Source organism: Phocoena phocoena, chromosome X, assembly GCF_963924675.1.
Source record: "Phocoena phocoena chromosome X, mPhoPho1.1, whole genome shotgun sequence".
In the NCBI taxonomy this organism is placed as follows: Eukaryota; Metazoa; Chordata; class Mammalia; order Artiodactyla; family Phocoenidae; genus Phocoena; species Phocoena phocoena.
Window position 1 is genome coordinate 68067823 of NC_089240.1, and position 23127 is coordinate 68090949.

At 35.9% G+C, this 23127-nt stretch overlaps 1 pseudogene; it reads right to left on the bottom strand.

Moving 5' to 3' along the window:
- Nucleotides 1-18742: 18742 nt before the first annotated feature.
- Nucleotides 18743-19117, bottom strand: LOC136142161 (ferritin heavy chain pseudogene; annotated as a pseudogene).
- Nucleotides 19118-23127: the final 4010 nt, after the last annotated feature.

The following is a 23127-nucleotide window of genomic DNA, read 5'->3' on the forward strand; positions in this document are numbered from 1 at the left end:
GCATTAATTTTGTATCCTGCTACTTTACCAAATTCATTGATTAGATCTAGTAGTTTTCTGGTAGCGTCTTTAGGATTCTCTATGTATAGTATCATGTCATCTGCAAACAGTGAAAGCTTTACTTCTTCTTTTCTGATTTGGATTCCTTTTATTTCTTTTTTTTCTCTGAGTGCTGTGGCTAAAAATTCCAAAACTATGTTGGATGATAGGGGTGAGAGTGGACAACCTTGTCTTTTTCCTGATCTTAGTGGAAATGCTTTCAGTTTTTCACCATTGAGGATGATGTTGGCTGTTGGCTTGTCATATATGGCCTTCATTATGTTGAGGAAAGTTCCCTCTATGCCTACTTTCCGCAGGGTTTTTATCATAAATGGGTGTTGAATTTTGTCAAAAGCTTTTTCTGCATCTACTGAGATGATCATATGGTTTTTCTCCTTCAATTTGTTAATATGGTTTATCACATTGATAGATTTGCGTATATTGAAGAATCCTTGCATTCCTGGAATAAACCCCACTTGATCATGGTGTATGATCCTTTTAATGTGCTGTTGGATTCTGTTTGCTAGTATTTTGTTGAGGATTTTTGCATCTATGTTCATCAGTGATATTGGCCTGTAGTTTTCTTTCTTTGTGACATCCTTGTCTGGTTTTGGTATCAAGGTGATGGTGGCCTCGTAGAAGGAATTTGGGAGTGCAGGTTGTGCATTTCTAAGAATTTGTCCATCTCTTCAAGCTTGTCCATGTTATTGGCATAGAGTTGCTTGTAGTAATCTCTCATGATCTTTTTTTATTTCTTCAGTGTCAGTTGTTACTTCTCCTTTTTCATTTCTAATTCTATTGATTTGAGTCTTCTCTCTTTTTTTCTTGATGAGTCTGGCTAGTGGTTTATCTATTTTGTTTATCTTCTCAAAGAATCAGCTTTTAGTTTTATTGATCTTTGCTATCGTTTCCTTCATTTCTTTTTCATTTATTTCTGATATGATTTTTATGATTTCTTTCCTTCTGCTAGCTTTGGGTTTTTTTTTTTCTTCTTTCTCTAATTGCTTGAGGTGCAAGGTTAGGTTGTTTTTTCGAAATGTTTCCTGTTTCTTAAGTGGGCTTGTATTGCTATAAACATCCCCCTTAGAACTGCTTTTGCTGCATCCCATAGGTTTTGGGTCGTTGTGTCTCCATTGTCATTTGTTTCTAGGTATTTTTTTATTTCCTCTTTGATTTCTCCAGTGATCACTTCATTATTAAGTAGTGTATTGTTTAGCCTCCATGAGTTTGTATTTTTTACAGATCTTTTCCTGTAATTGATATCTTGTATCAATGCATTGTGGTCAGAAAGGATACTTGATACAATTTCAATTTTCTTAAATTTACCAAGGCTTCATTTGTGACCCAAGATATGATCTATCCTGGAGAATGTTCCATGAGCACTTGAGAAAAATGTGTATTCTGTTGTTTTTGGATGGAGTGTCCTATAAATATTAAGTCCATCTTGTTTAATGTATCATGTAAAGCTTGTGTTTCCTTATGTATTTTCATTTTGGATGATCTCTCCATGGGTGAAAGTGGGGTGTTAAAGTCCCCTACTATGAATGTGCTACTGTTGATTTCCCCTTTTATGGCCGTTAGCATTTGCCTTATGTATTGAGGTGCTCCTAGGTTGGGTGCATAAATATTTACAATTGTTATATCTTCTTCTTGGATCGATCCCTTGATCATTATGTAGTGTCCTTCTTTGTCTCTTCTAATAGTCCTTATTTTAAAGTCTATTTTCTCTGATATGAGAATTGCTACTCCAGCTTTCTTTTGGTTTCCATTTGCATGGAATATCTTTTTCCATCCCCTTACTTTCAGTCTGTATGTGTCTCTAGGTCTGAAGTGGGTCTCTTGTAGACAGCATATATAAGGGTCTTTTTTTGTATCCATTTAGCCCATCTGTGTCTTTTGGTGGGAGCATTTAGTCCATTTACATTTAAGGTAATTATCGATATCTATGTTCCTATTCCCATTTTCTAAATTGTTTTGGGTTCGTTATTATAGGTCTTTTCCTTCTCTTGTGTTTCTTGTCTAGAGAAGTTCCTTTAGCATTTGTTTTAAAGCTGGTTTGGTGGTGCTGAACTCTCTCAGCTTTTGCTTATCTGTAAAGATTTTAATTTCTCCATCAAATCTGAATGAGATCCTTGCTAGGTAGAGTAGTCTTGGTTGCAGGTTTTTCTCCTTCATCACTTTCAGTATGCCCTGCCACTCCCTTTTGGCTTGTAGGGTTTCTGCTGAGAGATCAGCTGTTAACCTTATGGGGATTCCCTTGTGTGTTATTTGTTGTTTTTCCCTTGCTGCTTTTAATATGCGTTCTTTGTATTTAATTTTTGACAGTTTGATTAATATGTGTCTTGGTGTATTTCTCCTTGTATTTATCCTGTATGGGACTCTCTGTGCTTCCTGGACTTGATTAACTATTTCTTTTCCAATATTAGGGAAGATTTCAACTATATCTCTTCAAATATTTTCTCAGTCCCTTTCTTTTTCTCTTCTTCTTCTGGAACCCCTAGAATTCGAATGTTGGTGCATTTAATGTTGTCCCAGAGGTCTCTGAGACTGTCCTCAGTTCGTTTCATTCTTTTTTCTTTATTCAGCTCTGCAGTAGTTATTTCCAATATTTTATCTTCCGGGTCACTTATCCGTTCTTCTGCCTCAGTTATTCTGCTATTGATCTCATCTAGAGTACTTTTAGTTTCATTTATTGTGTTGTTCATCGTTTCTTGTTTCATCTTTATTTCTTCTAGGTCCTTGTTAACTTTTTCTTGCCTTTTGTCCATTCTATTTCCAAGATTTTTGATCATCTTTACTATAATTTTTCTGAATTCTTTTTCAGGTAGACTGCCTATTTCCTCTTCATTTGTTAGGTCTGGTTCATTTTTATCTTGCTCCTTTATCTGCTGTGTGTTTTTCTGTCTTCTCATTTTGCTTATCTTACTGTGTTTGGGGTCTCCTTTTTGCAGGCTGCACGTTCATAGTTCCTGCTGTTTTTGATGTCTGTCTCTAGTGGCTAAGGTTGTTTCAGTGGGTTGTGTAGGCTTCCTGGTGGAGGGGACTAGTGCCTGTGTTGTGGTGGATGAGGCTGGATCTTGTCTCTCTAGTGGGCAGGTTCACGTCTGGTGGTGTGTTTTGGGGTGTCTGTGGACGTATTATGATTTTAGGCAGCCTGTCTGCTAATGGGTGTGGTTGTGTTCCTGTTTTGCTAGTTGTTTGGTATAGGTTGTCCAGCACTCTAGCTTGCTGGTCGTTGAGTGAAGCTGAGTGCTAGTGTTAAGATGGAGGTCTCTGGGAGATTTTCACCATTTGATATTACATGGAGCTGGGAGGTCTCTTGTTGACCAGTGTCCTGAAGTTGGCTCTCCTACCTCAGAGGCAGAGCCCTGACTCCTGGGTGGAGCAACAAGAGCCTTTCATCCGCATGGCTCAGAATAAAAGGGAGAAAAATTAGAGAGAATTAGTAAAAGTATGAAGAAAGGAAGAAAGAAAGGAGGGAAGGAAGGAAGGAAGGAAGGAAGGAAGGAAGGAAGGAAGGAAGGAAGAAATGAAGAAAGAAAGAAATAAGCAAAGAAGGAAAGAAGGCAAGAAGAAAAGAAAGGAGGCAGGGAGGGAGGAAGGAAAGAAGGAGGGAAGGAAGGAAAAAGGACAGAAAGAAAGACGATACAGTAAAATAAAATAAAGTATAATAATGTTATGGAATTAAAAAATAATTATTTAGGAAAAAAGGGATGGATAGAACCTTAGGACAAAGCTATACAGACAAAATCTTACACAGAAGCATACACATACACTCTCACAAAAAGATGTAAAGGGGAAAAAATCATAAATCTTGCTCTCAAAGTCCACCTCCTCACTTTGGGATGATTCGTTGTCTAAAGGAGGGAAGGAAGGAAAGAAAGAAAGAAAGAAAGAAAGAAAGAAAGAAAGAAAGAAAGAAAGAAAGAAAGAAAGAAAAGTATAACAAAGTTATTACAATTAAAATTATTTATTAAGGAAAAAAATTTTTAAAAATCCATGGACGGATAGAACCCTAGGACAAATGGTTGAAACAAATCTATACAGACAAGATCTCACACAGAAGCATACACATACACATTCACAGAAAGAGGAAAAGGGGAAAAAATCATAGATTTTGCTCTGGAAGCCCACCTCCTCAATTTGGGATGATTCGTTGTCTATTCGTGTATTCCACAGATGCAGAGTACATCAAGTTGATTGTGCAGCTTTAATCTGCTGTTTCTGAGGCTGCTGGGAGAGATTTCCCTTTCTATTCTTTGTTCGCACAGCTCACGGGGGCTCAGCTTTGGATTTGGCCCTGCCTCTGCGTGTAGGTCGCTGGAGGGCGTCTGTTTTTTGCTCAGACAGGACGGGGTTAAAGGAGTCGCTGATTCGGGGGCTCTGGCGCACTCAGGCCGGGGGGAGGGAGGGGCACTGTGTGCGGGGCGGGCCTGTGGCGGCAGAGTCCGACGTGACGTTGCACCAGCCTGAGGCCCGCCATGCGTTCTCCCGGGGAAGTTGTCCCTGGATCCCGGGAACCTGGCAGTGGCGGGCTGCACAGGCTCCCTGGAAGAGGGGTGTGGATAGTGACTTGTGCTCGTACACAGGCCCCTTGCTGGCGGCAGCAGCAGCCTTAGAGTCTCTCGCCTGTCCCTGGGGTCTGTGCTTTTAGCCGCGGCTCGCGCCTGTCTCTGGAGTTCCTTTAAGCAGTGCTCTTAAACCCCTCTCCTCGAGCACCAGGAAACAAAGAGGGAAGAAAAAGTCTCTTGCCTCTTCAGCAGGTGCAGACTTTTCCCCAGACTCCCTCCCGGCCAGCCGTCGTGCACTAACCCCTTCAGGGTATGTTCAAGCCGCCAACCCCAGTCCTTTCCCTGCACTGCAACCGAAACCTGAGCCTCAGCTCGCAGCCCCGCCCGCCCCGGCTGGTGAGCAGACAAGCCTCTCGGGCTGGTGAGTGCCAGTTCGCACGTATCCTCTGTGAGGGAATCTCCCTGCTTTGCCCTCCACACCCCTGTTTCTGTGCACTCCTTCGCGGCTCCGAAGCTCCCCCCTCCGCCTCCCGCAGTCTCTGCCCGCAAAGGGGCTTCCTAGTGTGTGGAAACTTTTCCTCCTTCCAACTCCCTCCCACTGGTGCAGGTGCCATCCCTATTCTTTTGTCTCTGTTTTTTCTTTTGCCCTACCCAGGTACGTGGGGAGTTTGTTGCCTTTTGGGAGGTCTGAGGTCTTCTGCCAGCCTTTAGTAGGTGTTCTGTAGGAGTTGTTCCATGTGTAGATGTATATCTGTTGTATCTGTGGAGAGGAAGGTGATCTCTGCGTCTTAATCTTCCGCCATCTTTAAGGTCCCCCCCGTGTTTAATTTTTGAGTAGCCACTAAAGTATTTTCCACAGCCGCTGCCCCAATTTACATTCCCACCAGCAATATATGAAGGTTCCAATTTTTTCACATCTTCATCAACACTTCTTATTTTTTTTTAATTATATTTATTCTAGTGGGTATAATGTGGTATCTCACTATGATTTTAATTTATTTTTCCTTAATGACTAATAATATTGATTATCTTTTCACATGTTTATTGGCCATTTGTATATCGTATTTGTATAAATGTCAAGTACTTTGACCATTTTAACTTGGATTTTTTGTTTTTAACTGTTAACGTAAGGTCTCTTTATATATTCTGGATATTAGACTCTTGACAGATGCATGATTTGCAAATATTTTCTCCCATTCTGTTGTTTGTCTTTTCACTTTCTTGATAGTATCCTTTGAGGGAAAAATGATTTTAATTTGATGAAGTCCAGTTTATCTATTTTTTATTTTGTTTCTCATGCTTTTGGTGTCATATCTAAAAATTCATTCCCTAATCCAAAGTCAGAAAACTTACACTTATGTTTTTCCTGAGTCTTATAGCATCAGCTTTCAAATTTATATCTTTAATCCATTTTGAGTTATTTTTGTATATGTTGTAAGGCAGGAGTCCAAGTTCATTCTTTTGCATGTGGATATCCAGTTGTCCCAGAACCATTGGTTGAAAAGACTATTCTTTCTTTGTTGAATGATCTTGGTTTTAAGGGGGTGGTATTCAAAACAAGACATTTGATAGTATTGTAAGATACAATCAATAAATTTTCAAGATTTTAAAACTAGGACCTTAAGTAAGTAAGCAAGTAAGTAAGTAATGTGGAAGAGTAATACTGAAGAATAGCAATACATAGACTGTATGAATGTGATTATAACTAGAATTTACTAAGCATGAAATGAAGCATTCATAATAAATCACATATAACTTGTTTCACTGTATATATAAGTAAATCATGTGAAAATATGTTCTGTTCTGACCACCAGCACAGGGTGTTCCAACAGTCATTCACTATTATCTAAATCTCTTTCCTGCCATGAAATTTTATTCCATTCTTCTATGTTGATTGGTCTCATAAAGCTATGTTAATTTTTTGCAGCTGAAATACTTTTCCCCCTCTTAAAGTTCCACTGGTCTTGTTTTACTGCCTCTTATAGGAAGCTTGCAAAGTCATTTCCTTTTCTTTCCAAATTTCTCATACTTTATCTTGTTCCTTTTCTTTTCACTGTTTTCTTTTCTCTTTGTTCTGTGTGCTTCATTTTACTTTCATTCGTCTTTTTTTTTTTTCTATTTCTTTATGCCTGTAATGAATAGGTGAGCAAACCGATTCATTATCCCGCATTGTGAAGGTAAAAGATTGACTTTCTAGCAAAGCCATCATAAATAATTGCTTCAGGAAAGAAATTTACCATTTATCATTTTCTGATTCCTGCTTGATCTCAATCATCCTTAGTCCTCCTAGTGCCAAAGCTCGGACCACTGTTCTCACATGCAGGCTTAGCCTGGAAACATTGATTTTAGAATATAAGGCTTTAAAAATTGCCATCCTATCACTCTGTGACTCAATATCAAGTTACTCATGCTACTTGTTTGGACCCGCAATTATGATCCTTTGGATAAATGCTCTTGTGATTTGTTCATTTTGTCCCCATCTTGCCGTTCTGATAACCCATTTTCATTAATTATTTTCTGAGCCTGAGTCTCTATCTTGGTACCTTGCCTTCTACTTCAGTCTTCTAGGACTGGATTTTTGTTTTGTTTCTGTCCATTCCCCCTTCTTCCCTGGAGTTCTCCTTTCTGAACACCAGGACAGTAGCCAAGTCCATGTTAACTTGCTGATGGTCTACTCTGACTTCTGTATTAGCCTCATGAATCCCTTTTTTCTGCTCAGCTGGACTGTTGGGAATTACTATTGTCTTATAAGCAAATAACCTCAAGTTCACCATTCTTAAACTTCAGTGTGCATAGAAATAATTTGTGGTATATATTAGAATTTCAGATTACTGTATTCTATGATCTGAAATTTTGATTCATTATATTTGGGGAAAAGCACAGGTCTTTTAATATTTAACAAGCTCTTTTGGTGATTCTTATGCCAGTGGTCAGCAGACCATACTTTGAAAAACATTATAACTTACAATTATGGCTCGCCAATGAAATGTTCACTATTATCTATTGCCATATTATTTGGAAGCTACTTCTGAATTGAACTTCAGAGTCTAAAGGACTGGATCTGTTTTAGCTGCCTGTCATACCTGATGATTTCCACCTGTGAGGTTTGCTGAGACCTAAATGGCTTGTTTCATTTTTTTATTTTTGAATTTTTATTGGAGTACAGTTGATTTACAATGTTGTGTTACTTTCAGGAATACAGCAAAGTGAATCAGTTATATATATATATATATCCACTCTTTCTTAGATTCTTTTCCCATACAGGCCTTTACAGAGTGTTGAGTAGAGTTCCCTGTGCTATACAATAGGTCCTTATTAGTAACTTATTTCATATATAGTAGTGTGTATATGTCAATCCCAATCTCCCAATTTTTCCCTCACCCCCTTACCAACTGGTAAGCATAAGGTTCTTTTTATACATCTGTGAGTCTACTTCTATTTTGTAAATAAGTTCATTTTTACCCTTTTTTTCTTTTAGATTCTACATATAAGTGATAACATATGATATTTTTGTTTCTCTGACTTCTGAATTGAACTTCAGAGTCTAAAGAGCTGTATTCCCTGCCTGTCATATCTGACGATTTCCACCTGTGAGGTGAGATCTCAATGGATGGTTTCTGCATGCAAACTAAAGATGGGCAGGACCAGGCTCTGATCCTAGAAGTAGGCCCTATATGTGTGGCTTGAAGTTGAAATCACACTTTCCAAGGGTGCATAACAAATGAGCTCAATTTGAGTGTGATTTGATGGGTGATGCTTAGTAGCAGGGCAGAGACAATACTTGTGTTGTCAAGTGATAAGTGGGAATCTGGAAAATATTCAGCATCATGGACATTTGATGGTTTTGGTTGCCCAGCATTAATTTCCTTTTCTTAATTAGTATTTTAATTTCATTATGAGGAATTACCTCTTCTCCATTGCATCTTCTGTAATCAGGTCCCACTTCCTCCCCTAACCAAAGAATGAAATAGTGATCATAATTATGCCAACTTAACACTACTTTCCTGGAATTTCAAGCTTGAAGGGAATTGCAAAAATTCCCTTGTTTGAATCTATTCTATTCCAGCAGAGGGTCCAGTGCATACTCTTTTGCTACAAGAGAATTCCTATTCCTATGGTTACATCTTCTTAGCCTTTAGCTGCCTTTGTTCTTGCTGATTTCTAAACCTGGTTCTCCAGCCTTCGGGTGATTTCTATGAAGAAACAATATGTTTCCAATTAATTTCATTGTGCCTAAGTTAGCCAGATTTACTTCCTGTTGCTTGTAAATAAAGAACTGTAAAGGATATATTCAGGAAGATAAGGCAAAAGGACTGGAAAATTGTAATACAAGCTTGGGGGAAGAGGGTTCTCTGAAGGGAGAGCAACATGTTGGAGGACTCATGTGGGCCCAGAATTTGGACTAAGAATACCAGTTTTAGGGCTGAGAATAAGAGAACTAAGTCTAGATTCTACCTGTCAGTGATAATGTGTTACTAATGTATTGAACGGTGTTGAACCTGCAATTTGAAGTTTTTATACTTATAGAGAGAAGTAGCTGGAAAAGGTAGAGACTGATGGGGCCTGACACACCCCAAAGATCATCTCTAGTTCTAAACCTAGGCCCTGTTAATCATCTTCATCCACTTCTGGAAACCACACTATTCCTGACTACTGAGATACACCTCTAAGAACAAGCAGCATATTGTGAGGATCAAGATAAATACTGGTTCAGACCTTTTAATTTATGCCTTTCCACATGTATATCACATTTAATAATTTTTATTGGTGGGGATGGAAGTAAGGGTAAAGAGGATACAGGTGTTGAAAATTATGTTTATATTTATATCTTGAAAATAAAATTCATTGACATTTCCTAACATGCCATCTTGTTATGGTAGGAAGAGAAGGCAGAGCTAGAGATTGATGAGTCAAACTATGATGGGGTTGTACTTGAGCTGGATAATTTCCACCTGGACAAATAAGAAATGTTCAAGAAAAATGTTTACTTATTCAGCATTAGGAAGTATAAAAATATTCTATATTTGATTCTAAAAATCATATGCAACTCTTCTTTCTACTAAAACTGTGTCTATAATACAATTTTTTCATTTTTAAACTATTTTATTTTACAGGTATTTAGCAGGCAAACTTCTGGAAAGTAATAGTTATAAGCATGACATTTGCAGCATAAAAGACCAGAATCTGAATATCAGTTCTATTATTTACTAATTGTGTAACCTTGGAAAAACTGTTTAAACTCTCTGAACCTCAGGTGTTTTTGTTTTAATTTTTAAAATAGTCATAATAATACTTCATAGTCTTGTATAAAATAAAGTAATAATCACAAAGCATCTAGCACTGTGCCTGGAACTTAGTAAGTAGTAAATATATTATTAGTAGCAGTAATAGTTGTAGTTATAAATTGAGAGACTGTATTGATTTGCCAGCATGATTGCCTGTCTTTTTTGGAAAGATGATTTTTAACATAAATTTTAAAAAATTGATTAAATATTCATTTTTTAGTTTAATTTGGGTCAGTTTTTTAGGAGACTGATTGTACCAAACTATCAACTGTCAGCAACAACTGAGTCAGTCTTTGGTCTCCCAACAAAGCTGGTTAGTGTCATAGGAGCCCCTGATGGAGCATTCAGCTAGTATCTCAGAAAACAGTTCATGGCTGTCTCTAACTAACTGTCTGTCTCATAACTAATCTAATATAATCTTCATAGCCCAGCGAGATAAATAGGGATATCATCTCATGTTACATAACTGAAGTGCAGAGGGCTTAAAAGACTTGCCCAAGATTACATAGTCTGGAAATGAGTCAAACTCAAATCTTTTGTTTTCAAATCCTGTGTTAATTCCATTATGTTTAGAATATGGTAATTTTTGGTATCATATTATAATGCAAATAAGAGCTGTCAATGTTATTAAAGGAAATGTGGTGGGGAGGGGCAGCAAACCAATATGGATAAGTTGTTTAAAAAGAATCTTCTTTTTGGTTTTATAGCAGGTTCCATTTGACTGAATTATTCAGTTGAATTGCTTTAATGTTAGTATATCTATAGTGAATAATCAGTATTAGTAAGAAAGAACATAGTCACACAAATCTAGAGAATGATGATATCTCCTCACGGATCATCTCCCTAGTGATTCTCTACCATAGCTGGCTGCACATTTACAGACCAATAAAATCTGAAATTGGGGAAGGGGCTCTGAATATATACTTTTAAAAGCTACCAAGGTGATTCTCATGTGTAACCAGAGTTGATAACCCCTGATTAGCCCAACTCCTTATTTAGCAAAACATGGTGACCTCAAACTAGTGTCTTAACTACTGCATTAAATATAATTAAACATATCTATATTTTCCATATTGCTCTTGGAAAATCTTGCACTCAAATTTTTATTGACATTATCACCTATTTTGCTTAAGTATTGACTTTACAAGAGTATGGTCTTGAATTAGCATAGCCCAGCGAAGACATGAAGAAAAGGTCCTTGAAGTTTTATTAACTTTTTGCTCAAAGGGAAGTATGAACTTGCAAGGAAATATGTAAACCAGAATGTTTAGGGAGAGAGGTCACCTCTGCTTTTGGTTGTTGCTTTCCATTAGTTTGAAAGGTGTGGTAATTCATTGGCAGGGTGGAATGGAGTGGCTGTAAATAGTTGAACCAGAGGTCAAGATGTGGAAGTTTAACATATAGCCCTTTTTAGTTTTGATTCATTGTTCAACCTAAAGTAAAGTCCTAGGATATTGGAGGCATATATATTTAAAGATAAGAATAATATACCTTTTAAAGGCCAAGTACAAGTCACTTTTAGATGGTCACCGTTGGAGATTATTCATGCTCTGTTTGGGATAATTAAGAACTGATTCAAAATAGTGCTTTTTATTTGACTTAAAAAATTTTTGTATTTATACTTAAATACAGATGTTTTAAATGCATTAAGAATTCAACTAAAATAATTTAATGATCCCATCCCAAAGACCTGTTGGTGATATTGGGTGCTTTACAATTTTCAAAAATTTCACACACATGATTTCATATAATCCCCAACACCCTTATATTGCTCTTCCCCTCCCTCTCCCCACTGGTAATCAATAGTTTGTTTTATATATCAGTGAGTCTGCTTCTTTTTTGTTTTATTCATTAGTTTGTTTTCTTTTTCAGATACCACATATAAATGATATCATACAGTATTTGTCTTTCTCTGTCTGACTTATTTCATTTAGTATAATGTTATTTCTTTAATATATGTCATTATTAACTGAATTATCTTGTTTTTTATGGAAAAATACTTTGTAATTAAAAATAAATTTCAAAGTAAAATTCATACGGTATTTACCGGAATCTTTTAGCTTCATTACTTTAAATATAAATTTGCTTATTGGTGAAATTTTCTATGAACAGCATAAAAACTGCAATTGCATTATCAATCATTCTATGTTGATTTAGTTTTGCTGTGTGTTCAATTTGGATATGGAAGGGTTATTTGTTTACAGAGATATTAAAACTATTGGTCAGGTTTGATTGGTTCAATGGGAGTATTGCTGTCTTTTCTGCATTATATTCAATGGTGTGGTTATAGGTTTTGTGGCCATTTCTTGGTTATTTATGCTTAAGTAATCCCAAAGGAATGGCTTAAGTAATCCCCAAATAATTTCTATGTGCCTTTGGAATATGATTTTGAATTTCCATTCTATTATAAGAATTTTATGTTCTAGGAATATTTTTTAAAATAATTATATCACACCTTTATATTTCACCCTGTACTGGCATTTCTTTGCCAGTTCATATATCACTATTGGTAGAGAAAGGCCTTTATATTCTAGCTTCTGCCATCATAAAAATAATGAACTTGGTTAAAAGAGTGACTATTTTTTTTCATTTTCAAGCAATTGTTCTGCTCCTATTTTGTATTAGGCACTCTGCTAGGTACAATAAGAGACACATAGATGAAGAAGATATTCCCTTCCTTGAGAGAATCATAGTCAAAAAACAAAGACAATATACATGTATCTATAATGCTTAGAGAAGTACAGAGTGCAGAAGATTTATTTCTAATTTGGGTGAGGATGAAAGGGAGCAGAGAAAGACTTTTAAGTAGGGTTCTGAAGGATTAGTAATATCCAAGTATCTGAGTAAGGGAGAGAGTATCTTTCCAGACAAGGGGAAGATTGAGGCATGTTGGGGATGTGATGAGTAATCACAAAAGGGAGTGATGGCAAATAAGTTTGGAAATATAACTGAAAAACTCATCCATGAGGTCAGTTAGAATATGATAAAATTATAGTGGATAGTAATACCACTTGTATGTAAATGAGAGTTGAATATTCTAATAAAAGATGGAAATATTTTATTGAGATGATCTCAACTGTAAATATGTTATATAGATGTATTAATGTTTTATTTTTGATATTTTATGTTACATTTGAGATGCAAGAGAAGTTTCATTTGAAAATGGGCAATAGAAGACCTGAGGAGTTTCGCTGGCACATACATTAAATTTAGTGCAGTTACAGCAATCCAGACAAACTAATGAGGGTATGGAGTGGAAACTTTTGTAATTTCATTAATTAAAAAGAAAGCCATTATTATGTAGCTATTTTATTTATTACAAAATTATATTTAGAAACATTGAGTTTTTTGCAAATTTGTAATAAGTTTAATAGACTCATTGAAATTAGGTCACAAAGTGAAACCTGCTCTTGTGAATGAATTGCTAGTCAGAAAGTAAGTTCTGCCACTGATGCTCAAGGGGTCTATTTTCCTCCAGGTAAAATGATTGACTTATTTGGCCTTCAGCCCTCAAGTCTGAATTCAGGAATCAGCACAGTCCAGTAGGAAAAGGGCTGAACAAAGACTTAAAGGGATATTTGGCTTAAGTTTCAGTTCTTGTAGAATGTATTTTTTTTATGACTGTGTTTACACAAGGGATGGATCAAGTTGGGGCCATAATTTTTTGGGGGGTCTTGGGGTTTTTTTTTGCGGTACACAGGCCTCTCACTGTTTTGGCTTCTCCCGCTGCGGAGCACAGGCCCCGGACGCGCAGGCTCAGCGGCCATAGCTCATGGGCCTAGCCTCTCCGTGGCATGTGGGTTCTTCCCGGACCAGGGCACGAACCCGTGTTCCCTGCATTGGCAAGCGGACTCTCAACCACTGTGCCACCAGGGAAGCCCGGGGCCATAAATTTTAATCTAAAGTAACACAATAACAAGTATACCAAGTATGCCAAGTATACCAAACATTTTCCCATAATTCACAAAATAAAAGCTAAAACAACACAAAAGGGAGGAGCTAGTGCAGAAAAGTAGCTCAGCTTTTAGAATGTTTGCATCAGTTATTTAATTAATTAGTAGCAAACTGTGTTTTCTTAAGGGGAAAACAATTCTGACATAAACATTCCCCACATCTGATTTCAGAAATCCTTGCATGTATAACTTAGTTAAATTATACCTGCCTAATAAGTGATGGCTTTTTGAAATATATGCTGATTGTGATTTGAAATAAAGTTTAAATGTACCAAAGAAATAAACATTATGTTCTTGCTTGAATTTCCCACCTCCCTAGTCAAGTGGAATTTATTCTATATGATATACTTGTTAAACAAAAACTTGAGTGAGAGAAAACATATTTCACATTTGGAGTAGAAATGTCAAGAGACATCCAGTTCTTGGAATTAGGTATTTCCATAAACGAAGTCATTAGGGCATAAAAATACATTTGTACAAAACATAACAGTTCAGAGTATTTTCATATCAATTTTATTCTCAATTGTTAATTGTTATTAACACTTTTATTGGATAGGTATGACAAATAAAATTCTTTACATTTTACTGTTGAGGAAACTGGAATTCAGAGAGTTTGCCTTAGACAACTCAGACTAGAATGCACATCTCTTGACAGACTGGAACTTTAAAAAAATTTTTTTGAAATAATTTCATACTCATATAGAACTTTCAAAACCAGTATGGATTAAATGCTATGTACCTTTCACCCAGCTTCCCCCAATGACATCTTATGTAACTTATATACAATGTCAAACCCATAGTATGACACCCTTTCCTCCCTTTCTTCCTTTATTTATTTTTTGTGTATAGTTCTATAAAATTATCATATGTTGAAATTTGTGTAACCACCATTACAATCAGGATACAGAACTGTTCTATCACCCCAAAGAAATTTCTCTTTATACTTATACTCTCTTCCAAATGTAACCTTTGGCAATTACCAATTTGTCTAGATTCAAGTCCTTTGTCAGATATGTGATTTACAGATACTTTCCCCCAGTCTGTAGCCTGTCTTTTCATTCTCTTCTGAGAGTCTTTCACAGAGCAAAAGTTTCTAATTGTGAAGAGGTACAATTGATCAACTTTACCATTTACAGATTGTTCTTTTGGTGTCAAGTTTACAGACTTGTTGCCTAGTTCTAGATCCTGAAGATTTTCTCTATTTTTTTTAATTGAAGTACAGTTGATTTACAATATTGTGTTAGTTTTAAGTATACAGCAAAGTGATTTAGATATATATTATATATACAAATACATATTTGTATTTCACATGTTTCCATTATAGGTTATTACAAGATATTGAATATAATTCCCTGTGCTATACAGTTAATCTTTGTTGCTTACCTATTTTATGTATAGTAGTTTGTATCTGTTAATCCCACACTCTGAATCTATCCCACTCCACCCCCCATTTTGGTAACCACAAGTTTTTTTTCTATGTCTGTGCCTTTGTTTCATATATAGATTCATTTGTATTATTTTTAAGATTCCACATATAAGTGATAGAATATAATATTTGTCTTTATCTGACTTACTTCACTAAGTATGATATTATCTAGTTCCATCCATGTTGCTGCAAATGGCAATATTTCATTCTTTTTTATGGCAGATAAATATTCCAGTGTGTGTGTGTGTGTGTGTGTGTGTGTGTGTGTGTATGTGTGCATATATATACATAATATATATATATATTATATATATATATATATATATATATATATATATATATATATATATATCACATCTTCTTAAGCCAATCCTCTGTTGATGGGCACTTGGGTTCTTTCCATGTCTTGGTTATTATAAAGAGTACTGTTATGGACTTCTCTGACAGTCCAGTGGTTAAGGCTCCACATTTTCACTACAGGGGGCATGGGTTCGATCCCTGGTCAGGGAAGATCCTGCATGCTGTGCAGTGCAGCCAAAAAAAAAAAAAAATTAGTGCTGTGATGAACAGTGGAGTGCACGTATCTATTCGAATTAGTGTTTTCATTTTTTCCAGATATGTACCCAGGAGTGGGATTGCTGGATCATATAGTAGCTGTATTTTTAGTTTTTTAAAGGAAACTCCATACTGATTTCCATAGCGGCTACACCAATTTACATTCCCACCAAGAGTGTAGGAGGGCATCCTTTCCTCCACACTCTCTCCAGTATTTATTATTTGTAGACTTTTTGAAGATAGCTTTTCTGGCCAGTGTGAGGTGATACATCATTGTGATTTTGATTTCCATTTCTCTAATAATTAATGATGCTGAACATCTTTTTATGTGTCCGTTGGCCATCTGTATGTCTTCTTTGGAAAAATGTATATTTAGGTCTTCTGTCCATCTTCTGACTGGGTTGTTCATTTTCTCAATATTGAGTTTTATGAGTTGTTTGTATATTTTGGATATTAAGCCCTTGTCAGTTGCATCATTTGCAAATATCAAATATTTTTTCCTATTTTGTAGGTTGTCTTTTCTTTTTTTTTTTTTGCAGTACATGGGCCTCTCACTGTTGTGGCCTCTCCCATTGCGGAGCACAGGCTTCAGACATGCAGGCTCAGTGGCCATGGCTCATGGGCCCAGCCACTCTGTGGCATGTGGGATCTTCCCGGACTGGGGCATGAACCTGTGTCCCTTGCATCGGCAGGCAGACTCTCAACCAATGCACCACTAGGGATGCCCTGTCTTTTCATTTTATTGATGGTTTCCTTTGTTCTGAAAAAGTTGTATGTTTGATTGGGTCCCACTTCTTACTTTTGCTTTTATTTCTTTTGCCTTGGGAGACAGATCTAGGAAAATATTGCTACAATTTATACCCAAGAATGTTTTGCCTATGTTCTCTTCTAAGAGTTTTATGGTGTCATGTCTTATATTTAGGTCATTAAATTGTTTTGATTTTATTTTTATATGTGGTGTGAGGGAGTGGTCTAATTTCATTGATTTACATGTAACTGTCCAGTTTTCTCAACACCACTTGTTGTAGAGATTGTCTTTTTTCCATTGTATATTATTGCCTCCTTTGACATAGATAGACCACAGGTGAGCGGGTTTATTTCTGGACTCTCTATTCTGTTCCATTGAGCTATATGTCTGTTTGGGGCCAAAACCATGCTGTTTTGATTACTGTAGTTCTGTAGTATAGTCTGAAGTCTGGAAGGGTTATGCCTCCAGCTTTATTTTTTCCTTATGATTGCTTTGGCAATTCTTGGTCTTTTGTGGTTCCATATAAATTTTAAGATACTTGTTCTAGTTATATGTAGAATGTCATGAGTATTTTGATAGGGATTGCATTAAATCTGTAGGTTGCTTTGGGTAGCATGGCCATTTTAACCATATTAATTCTTCCAATCCTAGAGCATGTGATGTCTTTATATTTCTTTGAATCATCTTCAATATACTTTGTCAATGTTTTACTGTTTTCAGCATACAGGTCTTTCACCTCCTTGGTTAAATTTATTCCTAGGTATTTCTTTTTCATGTGATTTTAAATGAGATTTTTGGTTTTTTACCTTCCTTTTCTGAAATTTCATTGTTAGTGTAAAAAATGTAACAAATTCTTTATATTAACCTCGTATCCTGCAACCTTACTGAATTCATTTATTAGTTCTAATAGTTTCTGTATGGAAACTTTAGGGTTTCCTATGTAAAGTATCATGTCATCTACAAATGACAGTCTTACTTCTTCCTTTCAATTTAGATATATATTTTTCCTTTTTCTTGTCTGATTGCTATGGCTAGGACTTCCAATACTATGTTGAATAGGAGTGGTAAGAGTGGGCATTCTTGCCTCATTCCTAACTTTAATGGGAAGGCTTTCAGTTTTTCACTGTTGAGTATTATGTTGGTTGTGGCTTTGTCATAAATGACTTTTATTATGTTTAGATATGGTCCCTCTATACCCATTTCAGTGAGAGTTTTTATCTAGAATGGATGTTAAATTTTGTCAAATGGTTTTACTGCATCTATTGAGATGATTATGTGGCTTTTGTCTTTCCTTTTATTAATGTGGTATATCACTTTGATTGATTTGCTTATGTTGAACCATCCTTGCAACCCTGGAATGAATCCAACTTGATCATGGTGTATGGTATTTTTTACGTATTGTTTTTGATGTATGATTCTGTTTCCTAATATTTTGTTGAGGATTGTTGCATCTATATTCATTAAAAATAGATGTTGGCCTGTAATTTTCTGTTTTGTAGTGTCTTTTGTTTTGTTATCAGGGTTATGGTGGCTTCATAGAATGAATTTGAGAGTGATCCCTCCTCTTCAATTTTTTGTAATAGTTTGAAAAGGATAGCTATAAGTTCTTTGTATGTTTGTTAAAATTCCCCAGTGAAGCCATCCAGTCCTGTACTTTCGTTTGGAGGGAGTTTTTTGTTTTTTGTTTTTTTTGATTACATATTCTATTTCACTTTTAGTGATCAGTCTGTTCAAAGTGTCTGTCTCCTCTTGACTCAGTATTGGAAAGCTTTCTGTTTCTACAAACTTGTCAACTTCTTCTGGGTTGTCCAACTTGTTGACACATAATGGCTCATAGTATTGTTTTATGAGTTTTGTATTTCTGTGGTATCAGTTGTTATTTCTTTTCTTTCATTTTTTTGATGAGCCTGGGTAGAGGTATGTTGATTTTGTTTATTTTTTCAAAAAACCAGCTCTTGTTTAATTGATCTATTTTATGGTTATTTTGAACTCTATTTTATTTCATCTCTGATCTTTATTATTTCCTTCCTTCTGCTGACTTTAGGTATATTTTGTCAGGGGGGGAGTACCAAATTACTTTATTTGAAGAAATGAAAGTACTGAGGAAAGAACTTGTAGATGTTTTGGTACAACTTATAGAAAAGGTAAAAGTAACCCAAATATGCAGGCACTGCATTGGTGACAAAGGAAGTCACCCCTCTGGCTATGGAAAGCCAACCTACAGCTTAGCTCTTGTTATCAGTGTTTCCCAGGGTGTGCTTGTCAAAGAAATACTTTGCCATGCCACGTTTGGTGGCCCCCATCTTATGCAAGTTGTTAACATGGTCACCTAATTCTTTGATGGATTTCACCTGCTCCTTCAGGTAATGAGTCTCAATTAAGTCACACAAATGGTGGTCATTTTTGTCAGTGGCCAGCTTGTGCAGTTCCAGTAGCGACTGATTCACACTTTTTTCCAAGTGTAGTGCACATTCCATTGCGTGCAGCCCATTCTCCGAGTCATAATGGTCTGGTTTCTTGATATGCTGAAAGAAGATTTCGCCACCCAGTTGGTTTACTATTTTCCCATTTTTCTTAGAGTGGTTGATTTCTGGTTTCATATCACTGTGGTTAGAAAAGATACGTGAAGTAATTTCTATCCTCATAAATTTGTTAGAGGCTTGTTTTCTGACCTACTCTGTGGTGCATCCTAGAAAACATCCCATGCATGCTTGAAAAGAATGTGCATTCTGTTCTTTTTGGATGTAGTGCCCTATAGATATCCATTAAGTTCAACTGGTCTATTGTGTCATTTAGAACCTCTGTCACCTTATTGATTTTCTGTCTGGATGATCTGTCCAATGATGTCAATGGGATGATAAAGATTCCTACTATTATTGAATTATTGTCCATATTTCCATTATTTATTTATTTATTTATTTTTGGTTATCCTTTTAAATTATTTTTTAACATCTTTATTGGAGTATAATTGCTTTACAATGGTGTGTTAGTTTCTGCTTTACAACAAAGTGAATCAGCTATACGTATACATATATCCTCATATCTCCTCTCTTTTGTGTCTCCCTCCCACCCTCCCTATCCCACCCCTCTAGGTGGTCAGAAAGCACCGAGCTGATCTCCCTGTGCTATGTGTCTGCTTTCCACTAGCTATCTATTTTACATTTGGTAGTGTATATATGTCCATGCTACTCTCTCACTTCATCCCAGCTTACACTTCCCCCCTCCATATCCTCAAGTCCATTCTCTACATCTACGTCTTTATTACTGTTCTGCCCCTAGGTTCTTCAGAAACATTTTCTTTTTACATTCCATATATATGTGTTAGCATACAGTATTTGTTTTCTCTTTCTGACTTACTTCACTCTGTATGACATACTCTAGGTCCATCCACCTCTCTACAAATGATTCAATTTTGTTTCTTTTTATGACTGAGTAATATTCCATTGTATATATGTGCCATATCTTCTTTATCCATTCATCTGCTGATGGACACTTAGGTTACTTCCATGTCCTGACTATTGTAAATAGAGTTGTAATGAACATTGTGGTACATGACTCATTTGAAATATGGTTTTCTCAGGGTATATGTCCAGTAGTGGGATTGCTGGGTCATATGGTAGTTCTACTGCTTGTTCTTTAAGGAACCTGCATACTGTTCTCCATAGCGGCTGTACCAATTTACATTCCCACAAACAGTGCCAGAGGGTTCCATTTTTCCACACTCTCTCCAGCATTTATAGTTTGTAGATTTTTTGATGATGGCCATTCAGAGTGGTGTGAGGTGATACCTCATTGTGGTTTGGATTTGCATTTCTCTAATGATTAGTGATGTTGAGCATCCCTTCATGGGTTTGTTGGCCATCTGTATGTCTTCTTTGGAGAAATGTCTCTTTAGATCCTCTGCCCATTTTTGGATTGTGTCGTTTGTTTTTTTTGATATTGAGCTGCATAAGCTGCTTGTACATTTCAGAGATTAATCCTTTGTCAGTTGCTTCATTTTCAAATATTTTCTCCCATTCTGAGGGTTGTCTTTTTGTCCTGTTTATGTTGTCCTTTGCTGTGCAAAAGCTTTTAAGTTTTATTAGGTTCCATTTGTTTATTTTTATTTCCATTTCTCTAAGAGGTGGACCAAAAAGGATCTTCCTGTGATTTATGTCATAGAGTCCTCTGCCTGTGTTTTCCTCTAGGAGTTTTATAGTCTTACATTTAGGTCTTTAATCCATTTTAAGTTCATTTTTTGTGTATGGTGTTAAGGAGTGTTTTAATTTCATTATTTTACATGTAGCTGTCCAGTATTCCCAGCACCACTAATTGAAGAGGCTGTCTTCTCTCCATTGTATATTCTTGCCACCTTTATCAAAAATTAGGTGACCATATGTGTGTGGGTTTATCTATGAGCTTTCGCTCCTGTTCCATTGATCTATATTTCTGTTTTTGTGCCAGTACCATAATGTCTAGATGACTGTAGCTTTGTAGTATAGTCTGAAGTCTGTGAATCTGATTCCTCCAGCTCTATTTTTCTTTCTTAAGATTGCTTCAGCTATTCTGGGTCTTTTGTGTTTCCATACAAATTGTGAAATTTTTTGTTCTGGTTCTGTGGAAAATGGCATTGGTAGTTTGATAGTGATTGAATCTGTAGATTGCTTTGGGTAGTATAGTCATTTTCAGAATGTTGATTCTTCCAATCCAAGAACATGGTATATCTCTCCATCTGCTTGTATCATCTTTAATTTCTTTCATCAGTGTCTTATAATTTACTGCCTACAGGTCTTTTGTCTCTTTAGGTATATTTATTCCTAGGCATTTTATTCTTTTTTTTCAATGGTAAATAGTAGTGTTTCCTTAATTTGCCTTTCAGATTTTTCATCATTAGTGTATAGGAATGCAAGAAATTTCTGTGCATTAATTTTGTATCCTGCTACTTACCAAATTCATTGATTAACTCTAGTAGTTTTCTATAGCATCTTTAGGATTCTCTATGGATAATATCATGTCATCTGCAAACAGTGACAGTTTTAATTCTTCTTTTCTGTTCTGGATTCCTTCTATATCTTTTTCTTTTGTGATTGCTATGGCTAAAACTTCCAAAACTATGTTGAATAATAATGGTGAGAGTGGGCAACCTTGTCTTGTTCCTGATCTTTTTGGAAATGTTTTCAGTTTGCACCACTGAGAATCATGTTGACTGTGTGTTTGTCATTTTTGACCTTTATTATGTTGAGGTAAGTTCCCTCTATGCCTAATTTCTGGATTTTTTTTTATCATAAATGGGTATTGAATGTTGTCGAAAGCTTTTTCTGCATCATTGAGATGATGGTGTTGTTTTTCTCTGTCAGTTTGTTAATATGGTTTATCACATTGATTGATTTGCGTATATTGAAGAATCCTTGCATTCCTGGGATAAACCCCACTCGATCATGGTGTGTGATCCTTTTAATGTGCTATTAGATTATTTTTACTAGTACTTTCCTGAGGATTTTTGCATGTATGTTCATCAGTGATATTGGCCTGTAGTTTTCTTTCTTTGTGACATCTTTGTCTGATTTTGATGTCAGGGTGATGGTGGCCTTGTATAATGAGTTTGGGAGTGTTCCTCCCTCTTCTATATTTTGGTAGAGTTTGAGAAGGATGGGTGTTAGTTGTTCTCTAAGTGTTTGGTAGAATTCGCCTGTGAAGCCATCTGGTCCTGGGATTTTGTTTGTTGGAATATTTTTAATCACAGTGTCAATTTCAGTGCTTGTGATTGATCTGTTTATATTTTCTGTTTCTTCCTGGTTCAGTCTCAGAACTTTGTTCTTTTCTAAGAATTAGTCCATCTTTTCCAGGTTGTCCATTTTATTGGTATAGAGTTGCTTGTAGTAATCTTTCATGATCCTTTGTATTTCTTCAGCGTCAGTTGTTACATCTCCTTTTTCATTTCTAATTATATTGATTTGAGTCTTCTCCCTTTTTTTTCTTGATAAGTCTGGTTAATGGTTTATCAATTTTGTTTGTCTTCTCAAAGAAGCAGCTTTTACTTTTATTGATCTTTGCTTTTGTTTCCTTCATTTCTTTTTCATTTATTTCTGATCTGGTCTTTATGATTTCTTTCCTTTTGCTAATTTTGGAGATTTTTTGCTCTTCTTTTTCTAATTGTTTTAGGTGTAAGTTTAGGTTGTTTATTTGAGCTGTTTCTTGTTTATTGAGGCAGGATTGTATTGCTATGAACTTCCCCCTTAGAACTGCTTTTGCTGCATCCCATATGTTTTTGGTTGTTGTGTCTTCATTGTCATTTGTTTCCAGGGACTTTTTGATTTCCTTTTTGATTTCTTCAGTGATCTGTTGGTTATTTAGTAGTGTATTGTTCAGCCTCCATGTGTTTGTATTTTTTACAGATTTTTTTCCATAATTGATATCTAGTCTCATAGTGTTGTGGTTGGAAAAGATACTTGATACTATTTCTTGTGTTTTTTTGTTTCTTCATTTTTAAACAAAATTCACATTTTATTTAAGTTGAAGTAAACTATACAAAATTGATTTTCTTCACCAAAAATAACAGCAATATTTTCTGTATTATTACTAGATAAACCATAAAACACTTATTTTTGTAGGTTTTCTAGGTTTTGGTTGT